The sequence below is a fragment of the Watersipora subatra genome, chromosome 4 (genome assembly GCF_963576615.1).
Source record: "Watersipora subatra chromosome 4, tzWatSuba1.1, whole genome shotgun sequence".
In the NCBI taxonomy this organism is placed as follows: domain Eukaryota; kingdom Metazoa; phylum Bryozoa; class Gymnolaemata; order Cheilostomatida; family Watersiporidae; genus Watersipora; species Watersipora subatra.
Window position 1 is genome coordinate 48,136,304 of NC_088711.1, and position 16,540 is coordinate 48,152,843.

Below are 16,540 nucleotides of genomic sequence, written 5' to 3' on the forward strand. Positions count from 1 at the left end.
ATAAAGAATGTATATTATTATCTTTTACTATATTCAGTATTCAATGCGGGTGTTCAATAATATGCTTCATAATGTTCAATAGAAGACAATTTCTAATAGCGTCTGCTGATTAATCTACGCATGTGATTGTTACAGTTACTCTATGCCTCTCTGTGTAAGGACTTGCATAATGAGCACGCAACTCTTCTCCTCTATAAACTTCTACATGAAAACCAAGTGATGAGAGCGTTCGTACTCTCACGTACAGACATGGAGAAGCTGGCTGAGCCTCTTCTTATGGTAAGTTTCATGGACCAATAGCCTTAACCAAATTTTATTCCTTTCAATTGCTTTATTTGACGACAGCTTTATTCATACAACAGCTCCTATGCAATGCTGGAAAGGTCAAAGGTCGATCTATTATTGACTATAACTATTTTAGTAGGAAATGCATAAAGGTTATGAGGCAAAAGTTTACCTTTTATCCTTGACTAAGTGGGTTGCATCGAAAAGGGTCAAACAGTGGCTCAAGTCTCAGAGATTCTCAATCAATAAAATAAATGTCTATATCTAGTCCATTTTATTTCTGGTAATTTGGGCTCTTTTGTTATAAGACTACATAGCATAATCATGTTAACATGATACCGTTTCTGTTTGCTATAAGACTACATAGCATAATCATGTTAACATGATACCGTTTCTGTTTGCTATAAGACTACATAGCATAATCATGTTAACATGACACAGTTTCTGTTTGTTATAAGACTACATAGCGTAATCATGTTAACATGACACAGTTTCTGTTTGCTATAAGACTACATAGCATAATCATGTTAACATAATACAGTTTCTGTTTGCTATAAGACTACATAGCATAATCATGTTAACATGGTACAGTTTCTGTTTGCTATAAGACTACATAGCATAATCATGTTAACATGACACAGCTTCTGTTTGCTATAAGACTACATAGCATAATCATGTTAACATGACACAGCTTCTGTTTGCTATAAGACTACATAGCATAATCATGTTAACATAATACAGTTTCTGTTTGCTATAAGACTACATAGCATAATCATGTTAACATGATACAGTTTCTGTTTGCTATAAGACTACATAGCATAATCATGTTAACATGACACAGCTTCTGTTTGCTATAAGACTACATAGCATAATCATGTTAACATGATACAGTTTCTGTTTGCTATAAGACTACATAGCATAATCATGTTAACATGACACAGCTTCTGTTTGCTATAAGACTACATAGCATAATCATGTTAACATGACACAGCTTCTGTTTGCTATAAGACTACATAGCATAATCATGTTAACATAATACAGTTTCTGTTTGCTATAAGACTACATAGCATAATCATGTTAACATGATACAGTTTCTGTTTGCTATAAGACTACATAGCATAATCGTGTTAACATGACACAGTTTCTGTTTGCTTTACATGCTGTTTGACTACATACATAATCGTGTTAACATAACACAGCTTCTGTTTGCTATAAGCAAGTGAAGACTGTTCCGAGAGGCTTGGGATTTTCCAATAGGAATAGATTTCCCATTTCATATGATGATGAACGGCAACAAACAAAACACTCTTAAAGATGAACTTACAAAAGATTTTAGTAGATTTCATAAGAAAGTATCAGAATTTTTCTATTATTTGCGATGCTTTTGATGATTTAGGTGATTTAACTGCCAACATGTGTTGAGATTAAAATCGACAAAACTCGATCCCGGTTAAATTGCTTAAAAAAACCTTAAATTTTAACCGTGATTTTAGTTTTCTCGATTTTAATCCTGGTCATCAGATCACTTCAAACATCAAAACAATCTTGAAGGATAGAAAAGTAACCATACTTTCTGAAAAACAATTAAAAAATCTGAAACTTTCTATGTTACATAATAATAATACTATATCAATTGCTGCAAGTATATATTCAAAACAATTGACATAAAACAATTGTTACTATGATAAGAGCCGTATGCGTCTGTCTGGAACCACACTAACAGCGTTAGTAAAAATGATTGCACCGCATAGGGATCGAACCCTAATATTAAAAGTCAAAGCCAAGCGCTATCTGCTCCACCACCCGACCACTTTTTCACATATAAGAATAGTTGTACACACACTTATTACACATAACTATTACACTGTCTGCATACTAGTGTTTACAATACATGCATAACCCAAAATAAAACTTTAAAAATAATAATTAGCATCATTTGCTTGAACTAGCTTGCGATTGCGATCTGATTGTTGTTTTCATTTTGACTCATTTCACCGTCTTCTGGATGTTCAATATCTTCTTCGGTGTTTACTGACCTGAAATCTCTTTCTTAGCTGCTAAACTAGTCCATATCGGTGTCCAAGCAAATATGTTCTAGCCAAGCAAAAAATTTTTCGCATTTTGAATACTTTTCACATAAAGAACAACTTTCAGCCACAAGTACAGCACATGAGTGTTAAGCACAAATATTGGCCTTAAAATAGTAATATGGACTGTATTGTCATTATTTAAGCAATCTTATTTGTTCTAATTACTCAAAATACAATAATTAGTTGTATAATATTTTTTTAAAGAAAATTTTAATTCGAGTTCCCAAAATCTGTTCAAATTCAGATGTACTTTCTACTCTAATTTTTCGGCTGAGTACCGGAATGTTTTGAGCAAGGAGGAGGGAGAGCACCAAGGTTCCACTGTATTTAACAGGTGATCATAGTTATGTGACTACCTAGTAATTTATTTATTTGTCATTTTTAGCATAAACTCACTTTTTTATCATCTTAGACCATGTTTGCTACTCGTATATAACATTCTATAACATAACCTTCTATAACATAAATTCCACTTGACATGAAGCATTTATGTAAAGCTTTTACTTAATATGACCCAAGGCTTTCCATATTACATAAGTCTCATATTGGTGCAAGTTCTCAGATTCAATTTGAACAATGAAAGTTCTATAATTAGCGTTTAAAATATTATTTTCTCTCTCTCTCTCTTGCGGCACTTGGGAAAGAAAATGACGTGTAGAAGTATATCAGTTATATACTAGTATCCTCGCTGGCTACTGTGTCATTCAAGATCATCAGGTGTGCAGATAAAGTGAAGAGATTATGCAGCTGCACAGCTAGTCAGAAATACCCAAAGATTGTCAATTCGTGCAGGTGTTAGAGTGTGTCAGTCTGCCAATCTGAATGTCACGAGTTGGAGTCACATCGAAATCAATATTTTATCCTAACCTCTAACCCTGGTTTTGAGAAAATAGAAGGACAGACACCATTCTCATGATAGCCTAAATGTATATTGTTTGTTCTACTTTATTTTGTACAAATATAACCTTTTTTTAACTCTTTCGAGGGCAGAGCGACGTTTTTGTCGCATTGCAATACGGCTGCTAATGGGCAGTGCGACGTTTTTGTCATTTCGGTAACGTATTTTATTATTGCAGTTTCTGGTTAGCTAAATGCCGTTTTTTGTTTACTTTTTTTACCCCTAGCAAACTACGATATAGTAGTTTCAGTTAGCCTCAAAAATTGACTTTAATGTTGAAAAAAACGATCGTTTTTAGCAGTGATGAATAAATAAACTTTCGAAAAAACTTAGAAAATTGTTCTAAGTAATTTATCAACTTTTTTTTTGCTTCGGTTTTAGCTTTTATTTACCGAATTTTTCGAGAGTTTGACTTTAGTTTACCGTCATGGCGACTTCTAAAAGAACCTCCCGAGATTATTCTAATAAAGCAAGTACTAGTACCGAAATTACTAAGAGATTCAGAGCTGACAGTGACTTTTTAGATTTGGTAGCAAGATATGACAGTGAATCAGGTTTGAATTGTGATTGGAATGACTTTACATCTGGAAGTGACAGTGATGAAAAAGCTGGTAGCAGTAATGATGAGGATGTGAGTAGGAGTGATGCCAGTGCCTGGAGGAATATAACCAACATAAACAGAGATAAATCTCCTACAATTCAGCAGTTTATAGCAGTGACAGGCCCAGTATTTACGCCAGTAGATGCTCAACCAGTAGAGTATTTTGAAAAGTTTTTTGAGCCTGTCAATCCAGGAAGTACATCTTTGTGGGAGCTCTTTTTTACACGAATAAGTACAAGGTGCAAAGACTGATGTGGGCCTTTGTAAAGGAGAATGCTTTCGGAAATATCATTCGTAAATAGACAATTATTATGAAAAGCATATATTTTCTGTTATACATTTTTATTTGTTTATAATATGTATATATGCCTATGGACATATACATGTATACATATGCACCTTTAAACATAGATATATGCACATAATAACACACAGAAAAGTGTATGAACCTTTTAAAAAAAATTGATTTTTTGGAAAATTAATTCGCCCATGGGAGTCTGATTTAGTTTTGAAAATTCGCCCGCGAAAGGGTTAATAGATTTTGCTTTGTGATCTTGCTTTTTTGCTTTGCCAAAAAAAATCTAGTTAAATTGACATCGAAGGTTAGCGTTCTCCTTAACTTGATGTAAAATTACTGTAATTATGAACCCTCAATCAAATGAAAGTGATGGGTAAAGAAAAGTGGTTGATACAAACCAATACCACCTTTATTGTGCATTCATTAAATTAAAGAGTTATAGTTTTTTTTTCGATTTGAAAGGCCAAAAGAGTGAGTCTATGATGATCTTGAAACGGATTAGACAATTTACGTGAGTTTACTGTTCATGTACCATAAAATCACTATAACGTAATTGGTCTCGGAACGGATTATTTACATTGTACAGGTGTCTACTGTACATATTTGACACGTATTTGATATGTAGACATTGTCACACCAAATGTATTTTTTATTCGGAAATATCTATTTATTGGACATCCATTCTATCTCATCTGTCTTGATAATAAGCACTGCCCAACTATGTAATTTTGAAGACGCTACAAATACTCCAAGGATCATCAATTTACTTTCATATACCGATAGTTACATGTATACACCCCATCGTTCATAAACCATGTTAACTTCGGCCTATTTTGTCGACGTATCTAAGCTTGGTTTAGGTTTGGTAGATTTCGTGCCACATGCGCAGATACCACAATGTTGCATCAAACTCAGGATGAAAAGACGAATATGGGTTGATATTTAATACTATTCTTATGTTGAACACCCTTAGTTTCCTGTTTATGTGCATGCATTGTACTGCCATAGTTTATCCAACAAATACGTAACAATTTATTTTATCAAAAATAATGCCTCTTTGTTAATAATTCATAGTTTTAGGGAAGGCTTGGAATAATAAAGTTATTTTAAACTGTTCATAAGTACAACCACCATTGTAAGAGATGGATACAGATAGCAGGCTTGTAACTACCAGCATACTTTTAACCAATTTGCTCTAATCAGCTTTCATCTTTACTGCCCTGTCACTCCTGGAGAAATAGTTAAAATATTTGCCGTGTCTCCTTTTGCTACTAGGTCAGAGTGTTTATGCCTACTATGTCATGAGTGATTAGCATAGCAAGGGCATAGCTTGATGATTTATCCCTGAGTGCTGTAAGCTAAGAGGGTATTGCTGAAGTGTCCATGGAGAAATAGCAGATCAAATTGCAGATCGCTTGATCCTTTTCTTTCGTGTGTAATTTTTTGGATTTTGTGTTTGGAACGAGCTAGCATACATCTCTCTTAACTTTTAGTCATAGTTTTAACTTCATGTTAAAATTTATTTAGCTTTTGTGTATTTTTTACCATAAAACTCCTAATTGAACTCTCCACCTCTATTCGACAGCCACCATGAGAAAAGGGTTGCAAAATATAGAGCCCCCCTCTATTTGAACACCACGTCCAATTGACCGCTACTACAGAGGAAGAGTTAAAAAATAAAGCGCCATGGCGTTTATTTAGAGCTTTTATGGTATGTTGTATTTAAAATTACTAGTCGTATGAAAGAGTGGGCTTCTCAATATGAAAATACACAGGTTACAACAGGATATAAAAATGAAATTTTGAAAGTTAGGCTCACTACTTCAGGTAGTTTTAGAGTTGATCATCACTAATGTTATTTGGACATTTAGCTCTAGAGACCTCATACTATCATATCTCCATATAGTCCAAACTTGTTGGCTTGTGCGAATGTCGTCTGGCAGTTCATGGTTTAAAGGCCGGTTCATACTATATCTCCATATCTAGGTTTGTCCTTTCGTCCAATTTTTTTCGGCGATTTGTACCGTGAACCAATAGCATCATCAAGGCAATGCGGGTTCTTCAGGAATGATTTCATCTGTCAAGCTTTCCTGATAGTTTGCCAAGTATCCAAAACACCCTCTGCAATGTGCATCATTTCGACAATGGTGATTGGTCGTCGCGGTTTGCTCGATCCATCTTTTCTTTTATGACAGGTCCTGCAAGACTTGTATGTCGTCGTTTTGCAACCGCGTTGTATAAAGAGAACATTATGCTGCGGACATTTCACTGATGAAAATGCGGATGCGTTTGTGATAGTGCGATCATTGCTCTTACAGACGATCATCAAAGTATTGTGATTAACACCGACAGACGGCGATATAGTGTGGACCAGCCTTAAAGGTTGACTTGTAACAAAATTTACATTACAGTTATTTGGTATCAAAGGGTTCGCCATGTCTTACTCTGCTGTGCTGTTGGTTCAAAATATGGGAAAATGTGATTACAAGCTCTTAAAAGCTCAAAAACAAACAGTTGAAAAAAACGGCCCCAAGTTGGAATCCTTTATTTTGATGACGTATCCAACTCGACAGGGTTATTGTTTTGACACAAGATGTTATCATGTGAAATGAAAGGCTTATAAAAGACTCAATATAAAACATTTCTTAGCACTAGTTAATGACAAACACTTCAGGTTCTACCGGGTAGCCCTTATAAATCAAATATAGATGCTCGCTACTTTACAGTTTCATTTCAGCTTGGTCTAATCATAATCTGATCATGTGACCCATATTTTCCGTCATATGGCATGAACAATTTCCGCAGCATTTTTCGACTATCACAACTGACCAACAGGCTCCTCATGTTTGTTTATCAGAGAATGATATGCACCCCCTCAAACTAAGATTAAAAAATTAAACTGATTTTTAGGCTAGATTTGGAGATATCAGGGCTCAAAGTGACAGCATTACAATGATAATGAAATAGATGCGTAAGGACTATAGACATGGTTTTATTGAATGCGTGAAGTACATTTGTGAAAATATTTCGACGAACGAGGTTGCATGAAGGTGTAAACAGAAGCACATCGTGTTCAACTACGCCACATTTAAGCCTTGGGAGGGATTCCAATATACGGCCGTTTTTGTGTTGGCTGCGATTAACTGTTTTTTTTTTAACTTTTAAGAGCTTGTAATCACATTTGCACATAATTTGAACCTACAACACAGCAGAGTAAGACATGGTGAACCTTTTGATACCAAATAACTGTAATTAGAATTTTGTTACAAGTCAACCTTTAAGGGCTGCTTTCACGCTGATTCATGCTAAAGGTCAGCGAAGCAATCACTGTGATGTTAGTGAGGTTATTACTCACATATCCACTTGTGAACAAAGCATTTATGGTCATTCAACCAGCACGCTTACAAATTCACATGCTGACCTCTGTTGTGTTGCCATCTCATCATTTCTCATCACATACTTCCTTCTAATTTTTTCCTTGTTGCCTATAGTGTCGCATCAAAATTCACAGATTGTATGCAAATTTTTATCGCCGCATTCACCAGGTCTCACCTTTTAACATATTATTCAGAGTTATCTTGTCAGAATCATGGCCGATCCAAGCCATATTGTTGACAAGTTACTGGTACCTATGCTGACCAGACGAGTATGCTGACCACACGAGTGATTGACTAGTTTATACAGTTGAAACTCCACCTACCAAAGACTCTATATGTGAACTTTTCTAGTCACGAGAGTTCTTGGTAGGAATAACGCTTTGGCTTCTGAAAGATATTTTTAGATATGAAAGACCTTTGGCCCGTTTGTTAGCTTCGTGCCTTAGCTTGTTTGCTTTCTGTGGGTACGACATAGAGCACATCTCACTCGGTTTTATTGCTAGGGAAAGTCGGTAACAGGCAACTGTTTTGATGTTATTCATTGTATAATTTGGAGTTATCGTGTATTGCACACAGAGTAGGACAACTTTCGTTGCTAGCACTTGAAGTTTTATGTTTTTTTCACTATCAATTTTTTCATTCATGCTAATGTAGCTAAATCTTTTTGCTTTTTCTTAGCCTCATCTAGATTGCCAACTCTCAAGGTAAACAAACAAACACACCGCTCATAGTTTTTATTCGTTATTTCTGTTTTCCTTTTTTCACTGTGTTCAATATAATTCTCATAATACTAATTCTAATCTATATATATTTCTCAAAGGTCGTTAGTCTCTTATTCTGGCTATAGCTAATAAAATCTTGGAATAAAGAAGACCGAAGATAATTTGATCTCGGAACTTTCCGTTCGCAAGTCCGACGCTGTACTAATTAGGCCACAAAGATTGATTTGTTTGCTAGCTGATATATGTCGCTATATGGGAGCAAATACCCAATGGCTTTGCGTACTACGCAGGGTGATAGCATAACGTCACGAGAAGCTGGTAGCTCTCATTAGTAAGCGTACTCAAATTTTCCATTGGCAATGTGCCAGGCTATCAGCAAGTGGCAGGCAACTCCCATTACTTCTCATTGTTTACTAGCTTATTTTTATATCCGGGCAACGCCAGAAAGCACAGCTAGTAATAGTATTATTCTACAGGTTTTAACCATTATACGTATTTATAATTTATACAAATATTATATCTTAGTTTTGCGTAGACTTGCAATGGAAAAGGCCATTCGTATGGTAAAATTGGTTTCTATTTACAAATTTTTCTGCTTACAAACAGCTTCCAAAACAAATTACTTTCGTAAGTAGAGTTTCCACTGAACTTTAGATTGCGAGGAAACCTGTTGCTCTAAAAGATTTGTTAGCGACGCAGTGAATTAATTTCATTCTTGCCATAGTTCATCTTTGATCGAAACCATGAAAATCATGACGCTTTATCTCTAAACAATTGACACGCCCAAAGTGTCAAAGTACGGAAGCTTCTGGAATCTTTTGACTATATGTGACATTTGAACAGATTTATTATTTAATTATAGAAAATCATTAAGCGAGCAAAGAGAGGTCAAAGTTGACCATGCAAGATTGCTTTGCAGTTTTTCATTATAGCTTTGACATAACTATTGAGAATGCCTTAATGCTGTTTGTAGCCTACATAGTGTATTTGTTATTTTATAGAGATATCGCTAACCATATTCTGGCTCTGGTTGTATACATTTGCTATATAATCTTCTCACTCAACAGGCAGTAGCTTGTCATCTGTAGAAAAATGATCATCGTTTTTTAAATGTTTTATAAAAAACATGCATGCAACCATTCGAAAACGTGTTTGAAGTTGACTTCTACTAAATATACTACGACAATGAATTTAAAAATAAAACTATGAAGATAAAATAAAAACTTTAAACTGCTGTATATTCACATGTTAAGGTTTGAAAGCAGTTGGATGTATTACTATCTTAACTATTGGAGGAAAAAATTTTTGCTCTAACAATGTTTAAATTGCGTTTTCTTATTGGAAATCTGGTAAAACTTCCGGCTTCTGGGATGAATATTCATCTCTGTTTGAAATAGTACAAAACGTATTTTGTTTAATTTTAATTTGAAGACAAAACATTTATCACAGCAAAGTTTATTATTAAAATTTTTAATATAAACATCTTCAAAACTCAGCCAGTTTCTCTGTAAATTAGGAGCAATAAAACGACCACGAAAGTTAAAAAGTTATTAAAAACATGCTTTGGCAGGTTGTTGGCTTGTCAACCTACTTTGGTTCGATCCCGCCAAGCAACTAGAACTTATTAAACATAGCTATTGTGTCCCTGCTCTAGATATCGAATGGGGATAATACTAAATTTAACTTATAAGTTTTTGTTCAGAATTAGTTGGTATCTCCTGTTTTATTGGCTCATTATTACTATTTTATTATTGGATTTGAAAGTTACAAAAAGCAGTAACTTTGTCATTTCGAGAGTTCATTTCACAGCTAGTAGGTTATACAGCTAGGGCCTGGTATGATTAAATAATGTTGATGACATACTAGATGGCAACAATGTGCATGCTCGGTCAGCCTGCCTGTAGTTGCTGCCACAACAATAAGATGCCACATGCTCAACATCAACCTGTGTCAATGCCCCTTTAAAGATGTGATTGCGTCAAATTTTAGTTGATTTTAAAAGAAAGTATTTTTTGTCTATCAGTTGAGATGTTGTTTGTTGTGTTAGGCGATCTCGTTGTCAAGATATTCAAAGGTTAAAATCAACAAAAATTGATCGCGGTAAAAACGCTCAGGAAAAAAACATGCCCAGACTTGCCCAAAAGGATGTAACTAGTGATACAACCTGTCTCTATCTCTCATATTCACATCGGCTATTGCGATAAAAGTCTAGTGCTACGCGGCTCTATAGGCATATATTTTATTTTGTATTTGCTCATGTTAGCTAGAATAAAACTTTTGATCCAGCTACAGATATATTATTTAAATTTCTCAAACGCATCAAATAAAGGAAATTAAAAACTTGTCATATTAGCTTCCTCTAAATTTTGTGCAAACATCTGAGTACCCACTACTAACTTTACCGATCTACAGTAATTATTTCAAGCAAACAAAGTAAAATAAGGTCTTTGTATTGGCGCAGTTCTGTCGCTACCCACACCGGAAACTAGTTACTAAGTAAAATAAGCAAACTGCGTCTCTGAAAAGAATATGTTCGAATATATGGTGAAACCAACTGCATTCCTAAAAAGTCATGTATAGTTAACGTTTTCGAGTCATGATTGGTTTCATGTAAAAAAAAATTCACCGGTCACATTTGACTAGTTGAATCAAGTACTAAACTAATGGTCGAGCTATGCAAAAGTACCTGTCAATACAGCTCTGATTACACTTCATAAATCCATCTATCAGACAAGATTTCAGCACAGGTGGCAACGGGGCTATGATGTATTCAATGTTCTGCAAATCATGTTTTGCATTATCTTCAACAATATTATTTTATTGTATAATTTTTACAAGCAAAAAATTTTCATATCGGCATAAAGCTTTTATTAAAAGTATCCATCCAAGTTGGGGCCACTCACGTAGTTTTAGCTCAAATTGGACAAATTAATGTATTGCAGCAAACTCAAACACAACATATGGTTTGTGCAGCACACATTTATGTCTCTCTTTCCCATTTATGGCAGTCTCCAGACTCACAGCTGCTTGGCTGGTGGCACCAAATAAACAACCTGTAATCAATAAAACAAATGTAAGAAATATATATGTCATTCATAAATATGTCGCTTTAATGCGTATCTACTGAAAGCTTTCAAATTGAGAGTTAGATAGATTGCGAGTGTAATTTTAAAAATTTATAAATGTTTAACAAAAACATAAGTGCGCCAAGCCAACAATTCGAAGCTTTGTTTCTGGAAATTAAAGATGAGCATTGATCAATCGATTTTCCTCACTTTCTACAAGTGAGAATTGAACATAAATTCTAATCATGAATCTAGTTTACCAGCTAAAACTACCAAAGAAAATTTGAAGCAAATATTATAGCTAGGTGAAACGATAAAAAAGTTATGAAACGATGATTGATGATAGCAAAAATTTATAATTTTATTAATTAGTAAATGTATTCATGAGTACTTAAATTATTACTTTTAGTATATTTAACACTTGTTCATCAATCTAAGCCATTATATTGCTAGTTTCTATAGATTAATTAGGAAGCTGTTAATTTAACAATCAACATCGTTTATTTTGTAGCACAAACTCACTGCGCATTTAGGAGCTAGAACTCACTTCTGTGCACGCATGCACAGGAAGTTACATTATAGTCTCAAACAGGGAAATATAATCTGAATGTAAACACAAAAGTATATATATATATATATAGGATACCCAAAGTTAAAGATAAATTTACCTCCATTCTCCTATCTTCCTCTGCAGCATAACGCTTCTGACACCTGTGAGCTCGAGCCTTACACTGTCTGTCCCAAACTTTAACTACCCAATGCTCAGAAAACTAGAGTCACCTTCGCAGGAGCTGGAAGCATTGTTATAATTCTGTTCTTCGTCAATAAAACGTCGTTGCAGTAATTCAGTAAATTAACGATGTCAATTAAGTCAGTAAATATCGATGTCTATGCCGCTCTAATAATTGAGTAAAACCTCAACTTCGAGATCACAGACAGCGCGTTTTACTAGCGATAACATTTATTGCGACCCATATAAAAATTTCATGATGATGATTGGCTAATGAAGCGATCTTATATTTATCGCTCGTGGGCTCATTTCACATGTATCACACTGCCTTTTATTGGTCTTAATTTCATTAAATCGACCTTGTTAACTACATCTTTAACTTATAGACAGCCACATCTTTAAGTCATCATGTTAGTATCTCTCCAATATGCCCTGAAATAGATCCTGATAAGCTTGGATGCTCAAGTCAACAGTGTGGCAACATATAAGTGCACCCTCGAGATACGATTACCCTGATATACGATTTTTTCACCTTACGAAGTCAAACATCGTGATATCTTCACCTCGCTATACGAATTTTATTTCACCATACGAATTTGAGAAAAGTTTCGCCCGAGTTAAAATTTGGCCGTCGGTGTGCTCATAACACACGTCGAAATAAAAAAGACACCGAAATATAGTTTGCCGAAAACATTCTTAGAACGTTTAGAAGAGACACGATGATCGACTTCTCTCATATCCGCGTGGAAAATTTCGTGTAAAATGCACAAGCGAGAGCAAATATTCATTTGTAGCGTTATTATAGCTTTTGCTATAAACTTTCAAGTCAGCATACGTATATAACTACAAGTATCTACATTTAATTCGTTATCTATGGAATCTGAGACCGATCCAAACGTTACAAAACGAAGGAAAATTGATTTCTATGTCAACGAAGTTGGATGTCGTAAATAAGAAGGGACCCGTATTATTGACATTGTCAAGGAATATGATCGCAACCAATCAGCATTTGCAATTATTATGCAATTATTATTAAAACAAGAACTCCATTAAAGCAAGCACAAGAAAGAGCTTCCGACAGAAGATTTGAATGAGCTAGGTCATGCACGCGATCAGCATTCAAAAGGAGCAACCATTTAGTAAAGGCAAGGATGTAGAAGATACGGAAAACCCCACATTCGCAGAAATATTTTGAGTGTTTAATTTACTGATGTGGACTGGTACATTAAAACAATGCATGTATAATATATATTATTTATCTCTTGTGTGGCATGTTTTTCATATTTTAGTCATTTTATTTGTTTCCTTTTGGTTTTATGTTTTATTCTCTTGTTTAACCATGTCTTTGCATATGGGCTTGTTATCTTCTACGTGAATACAATTCATCGTATGTATGTATGTAACTCATATAACTAGCTACTCAGGATAGTTGAAGCATCCACATTACTTTCTGAAACTTGCTAAAGCCCTGTCCCCCCTAGGGTATAAATACGTACAAACTTTGTATGTATAGTTACATTGATTCTTTTGCACATTTCATACAAGACAAACTACTGTACCACATTCTCTGGATCCTTTTACAAGCGCTAGCTAGAAATTTTCTGCATTGCACCATCAATTTTTTTCGTAGAAAAGGTAGAAGAATTGGACAGGAATGGACAACTTCTTTTAGCCTACTAAAAAATTCCAATTCATTACGTTTTAAATTTATTTTCAAGTGCACAGCACCATAATTAGCATTGATACGCTTTTGCCTCATCTCTGCTTTACTCGCTACATGTACCAGCTAAAGCCACGTTACTCCAAAGGTATGTACGTCCTGTATAGAAAATAAAATTTTATTTTTCTTTTCGGTAGCCATTAAATGGTCAAGTGTGCGAGGGGCCGCTTTCTATAACTGCATCGCTCGGCCTTATTGATTTAGGTTGAAAAAGGTTTCAAACAGATAGGCTAAAGTTTATAGTGAAAGTGAAGATATGAACTGCTGAAGGATAAAATTTCGTGATAAAAAGTTGATACATACTAAAACTTAGTTTCAAGTGTAGGTTTAGCAAGCTAAACTTACTTGAAGTGAATTCAAAGTTTATGTTATGCGTACCTTTTGAAGGCAAGAACTCCTTACCGTACGTTATGCATTTGGTACACACATTATAATTTTGCGTTTTATTGCAGATCATAACCATTAAAATACACTAAATACAATACAGTTTCTGTAGGTAACTATAATTACTAAAGTTAACATACTATTTTGTTGCTAATTGTCAATATGTACACATTTTTATGAAAAAAATTTGACGATTTTCACCAGGGAGTGTTTGCATTGTTTAATTACAATGGTCTATATACCCCGATATACGAATTTTTCACCATACGATGCCAACCCTGGAACGAATTAACATCGTATCTCGGGGGTGCACTGTACTAGACTTTCTTTCATTAGGTTCCTATGAATCTGAAATGAGCTGATGTCATCATAGCCTATGGATCCATGTAATGCTTGACTACATCTGTTAATTACCCCCTACATTAGTTTTGGTTTTAACCATATTTTAAGTATATTTAATTATTTTGCAACCATAAATGTTGATTTCCATATTTAATTAAAATAGGAGATTTGTTAACAAGGCAGAACAGAGCTGTGATTCTTTGGTTATCAAGTACCCATTGATGAACTGGTCATATAGCACTTCTTGGTTACCATACAATTACAGGACAACTTAGGAAAATTGAGCTACCCAGCCATAGACCTATTAACTATAGTATACCTATTAACTATTATTAACTATAAGTACAGTTAACAGGTCTATGTACCCAGCATTGCTCTACGGCTGCATTTGGTGTCAAAGCTTTCGTTATTTTTATTACCTGGTATCCTCTTGCATGTGGTATATGCAGGCTTCAGTTGCCAGGCACTAATAGGAAATTCCCGATTTGTTTTTGCTAATTTTTTTATATTCAAATAAGATCTCAAATTGCAAAAGGTTTGTCGCTTTTATCTAAAAAGTTCAATCCTAAAATCTATCTTTATCAGTTTGGTAGTTTTAGAGAAACAATTTATTTTCATCGGATTTCTACTTCAGGTGCTCTACCAGCAAGACAACTAGACGAGCTCCAACCACATTTACATGTACCTATCCTTGATAACTCTGCTCATGCTCATCGAAGACGATGGATTTAACAAAGATCTCTTTCAGACGAGACTGCCGACAGGCAAGTAGTTCAAGGAAACACAACTTACAGACGTCGCCTTGGGTGAGTCTAGTGAAAGAGAAACAGGAGTTCAGGTGGGAAGGTGGAGAGAGTTGGTGAGAGAGTGGGTTAAAGGGTCACTCATGTCAAATTTTAAAATATTTTATCTTAAAAAGTTTCTTTTAAAAGTATAGATATTTTTATATTAGTTTGGATTTTCTCAGTTATAGGCGATTTGACTGGCGGGATGTTTTAAGATTAGAATCGACAAAACCTGATCGCAGTTAAAATGCCCAGAAGTAAACGACGTACTCAAAGTTCACCAAAAATGACGTGAATTCTCACGCATATTGTTTATAAGTGATCATCATCGGGTACTCAGCATTTAGAGGAAAACGATGTGACAATTTCTAACCACTCGGTTTTTAAACTATTTGAAACATCTCTAGCAATGTACCTGAGTCTATATTCCATCAATCATGAGCTGTACCTGAGTCTATATTCCATCAATCATGAGCTGTACCTGAGCCTATATTCCATCAATCATGAGCTGTACCTGAGTCTATATTCCATCAATCATGAGCTGTACCTGAGTCTATACTCCATCAATCATGAGCATACGCAAATTACAAAACAGAATGTAATGTATGACAATAGGGGCTTGTAACACTGCAACTTGAACGCAATAGCTGATATCATAATGAAAGGGACAAACAGGAAATGTGACTATTGTCGTCAGTTTAGGTGACGTCTTTTTCTTCTGTACGTTTGGACTGCGATCAACTTTTAAAGATTCTACATGTAATCGTGAAACATCCTTCCTGGCAGTCAGGTCATGTAAAATGGCGAACAAATTGCAAATGATAGAAAAATATTTATACTTTCTGATACAATAGTTTGAATTTTGATGTGAGTGACTCTTTAGGAGGGGTGAAGGGTGTTGGAGAGGGAGATGGTTGAGAATGGAGGGCGTTGAGGGAGGGTGAGAGAGAGAGAGTGGAGAGACGGGGAGAGAGAGAGTGGAGGGACGGGGAGAGAGAGAGTGGAGGGACGGGGAGAGAGAGAGTGGAGGGACGGAGAGAGAGAGTGGAGGGTGAGAGAGTGGAACAGTATTTGTTTATCAAAGTCAATGTAGTACGGTTTGACTGTTTCTACTGAATTTTGTTATTTCTTGTTGTAATGATTCACCTTATTGTTTTTACACACCAACCACTTGACGGAAGTTATTAGTTGTTTTAGCTATTGTATTCACTAAGCTACCCGCCAAAGATAGATTTGCGTTTGA

At 35.0% G+C, this 16,540-nt stretch overlaps 1 long non-coding RNA gene across 1 annotated transcript in view; it reads left to right on the top strand.

Moving 5' to 3' along the window:
- LOC137394235 (uncharacterized) overlaps positions 1 to 16,540 on the top strand; it is an 18,585-nt gene continuing 2,045 nt past the window's right edge. The window contains exons 1-2 of the long non-coding RNA XR_010978326.1: positions 1 to 279; positions 15,147 to 15,318. This is a non-coding gene — a long non-coding RNA (uncharacterized lncRNA). The remainder of the gene's footprint in view (positions 280 to 15,146; positions 15,319 to 16,540) is intronic.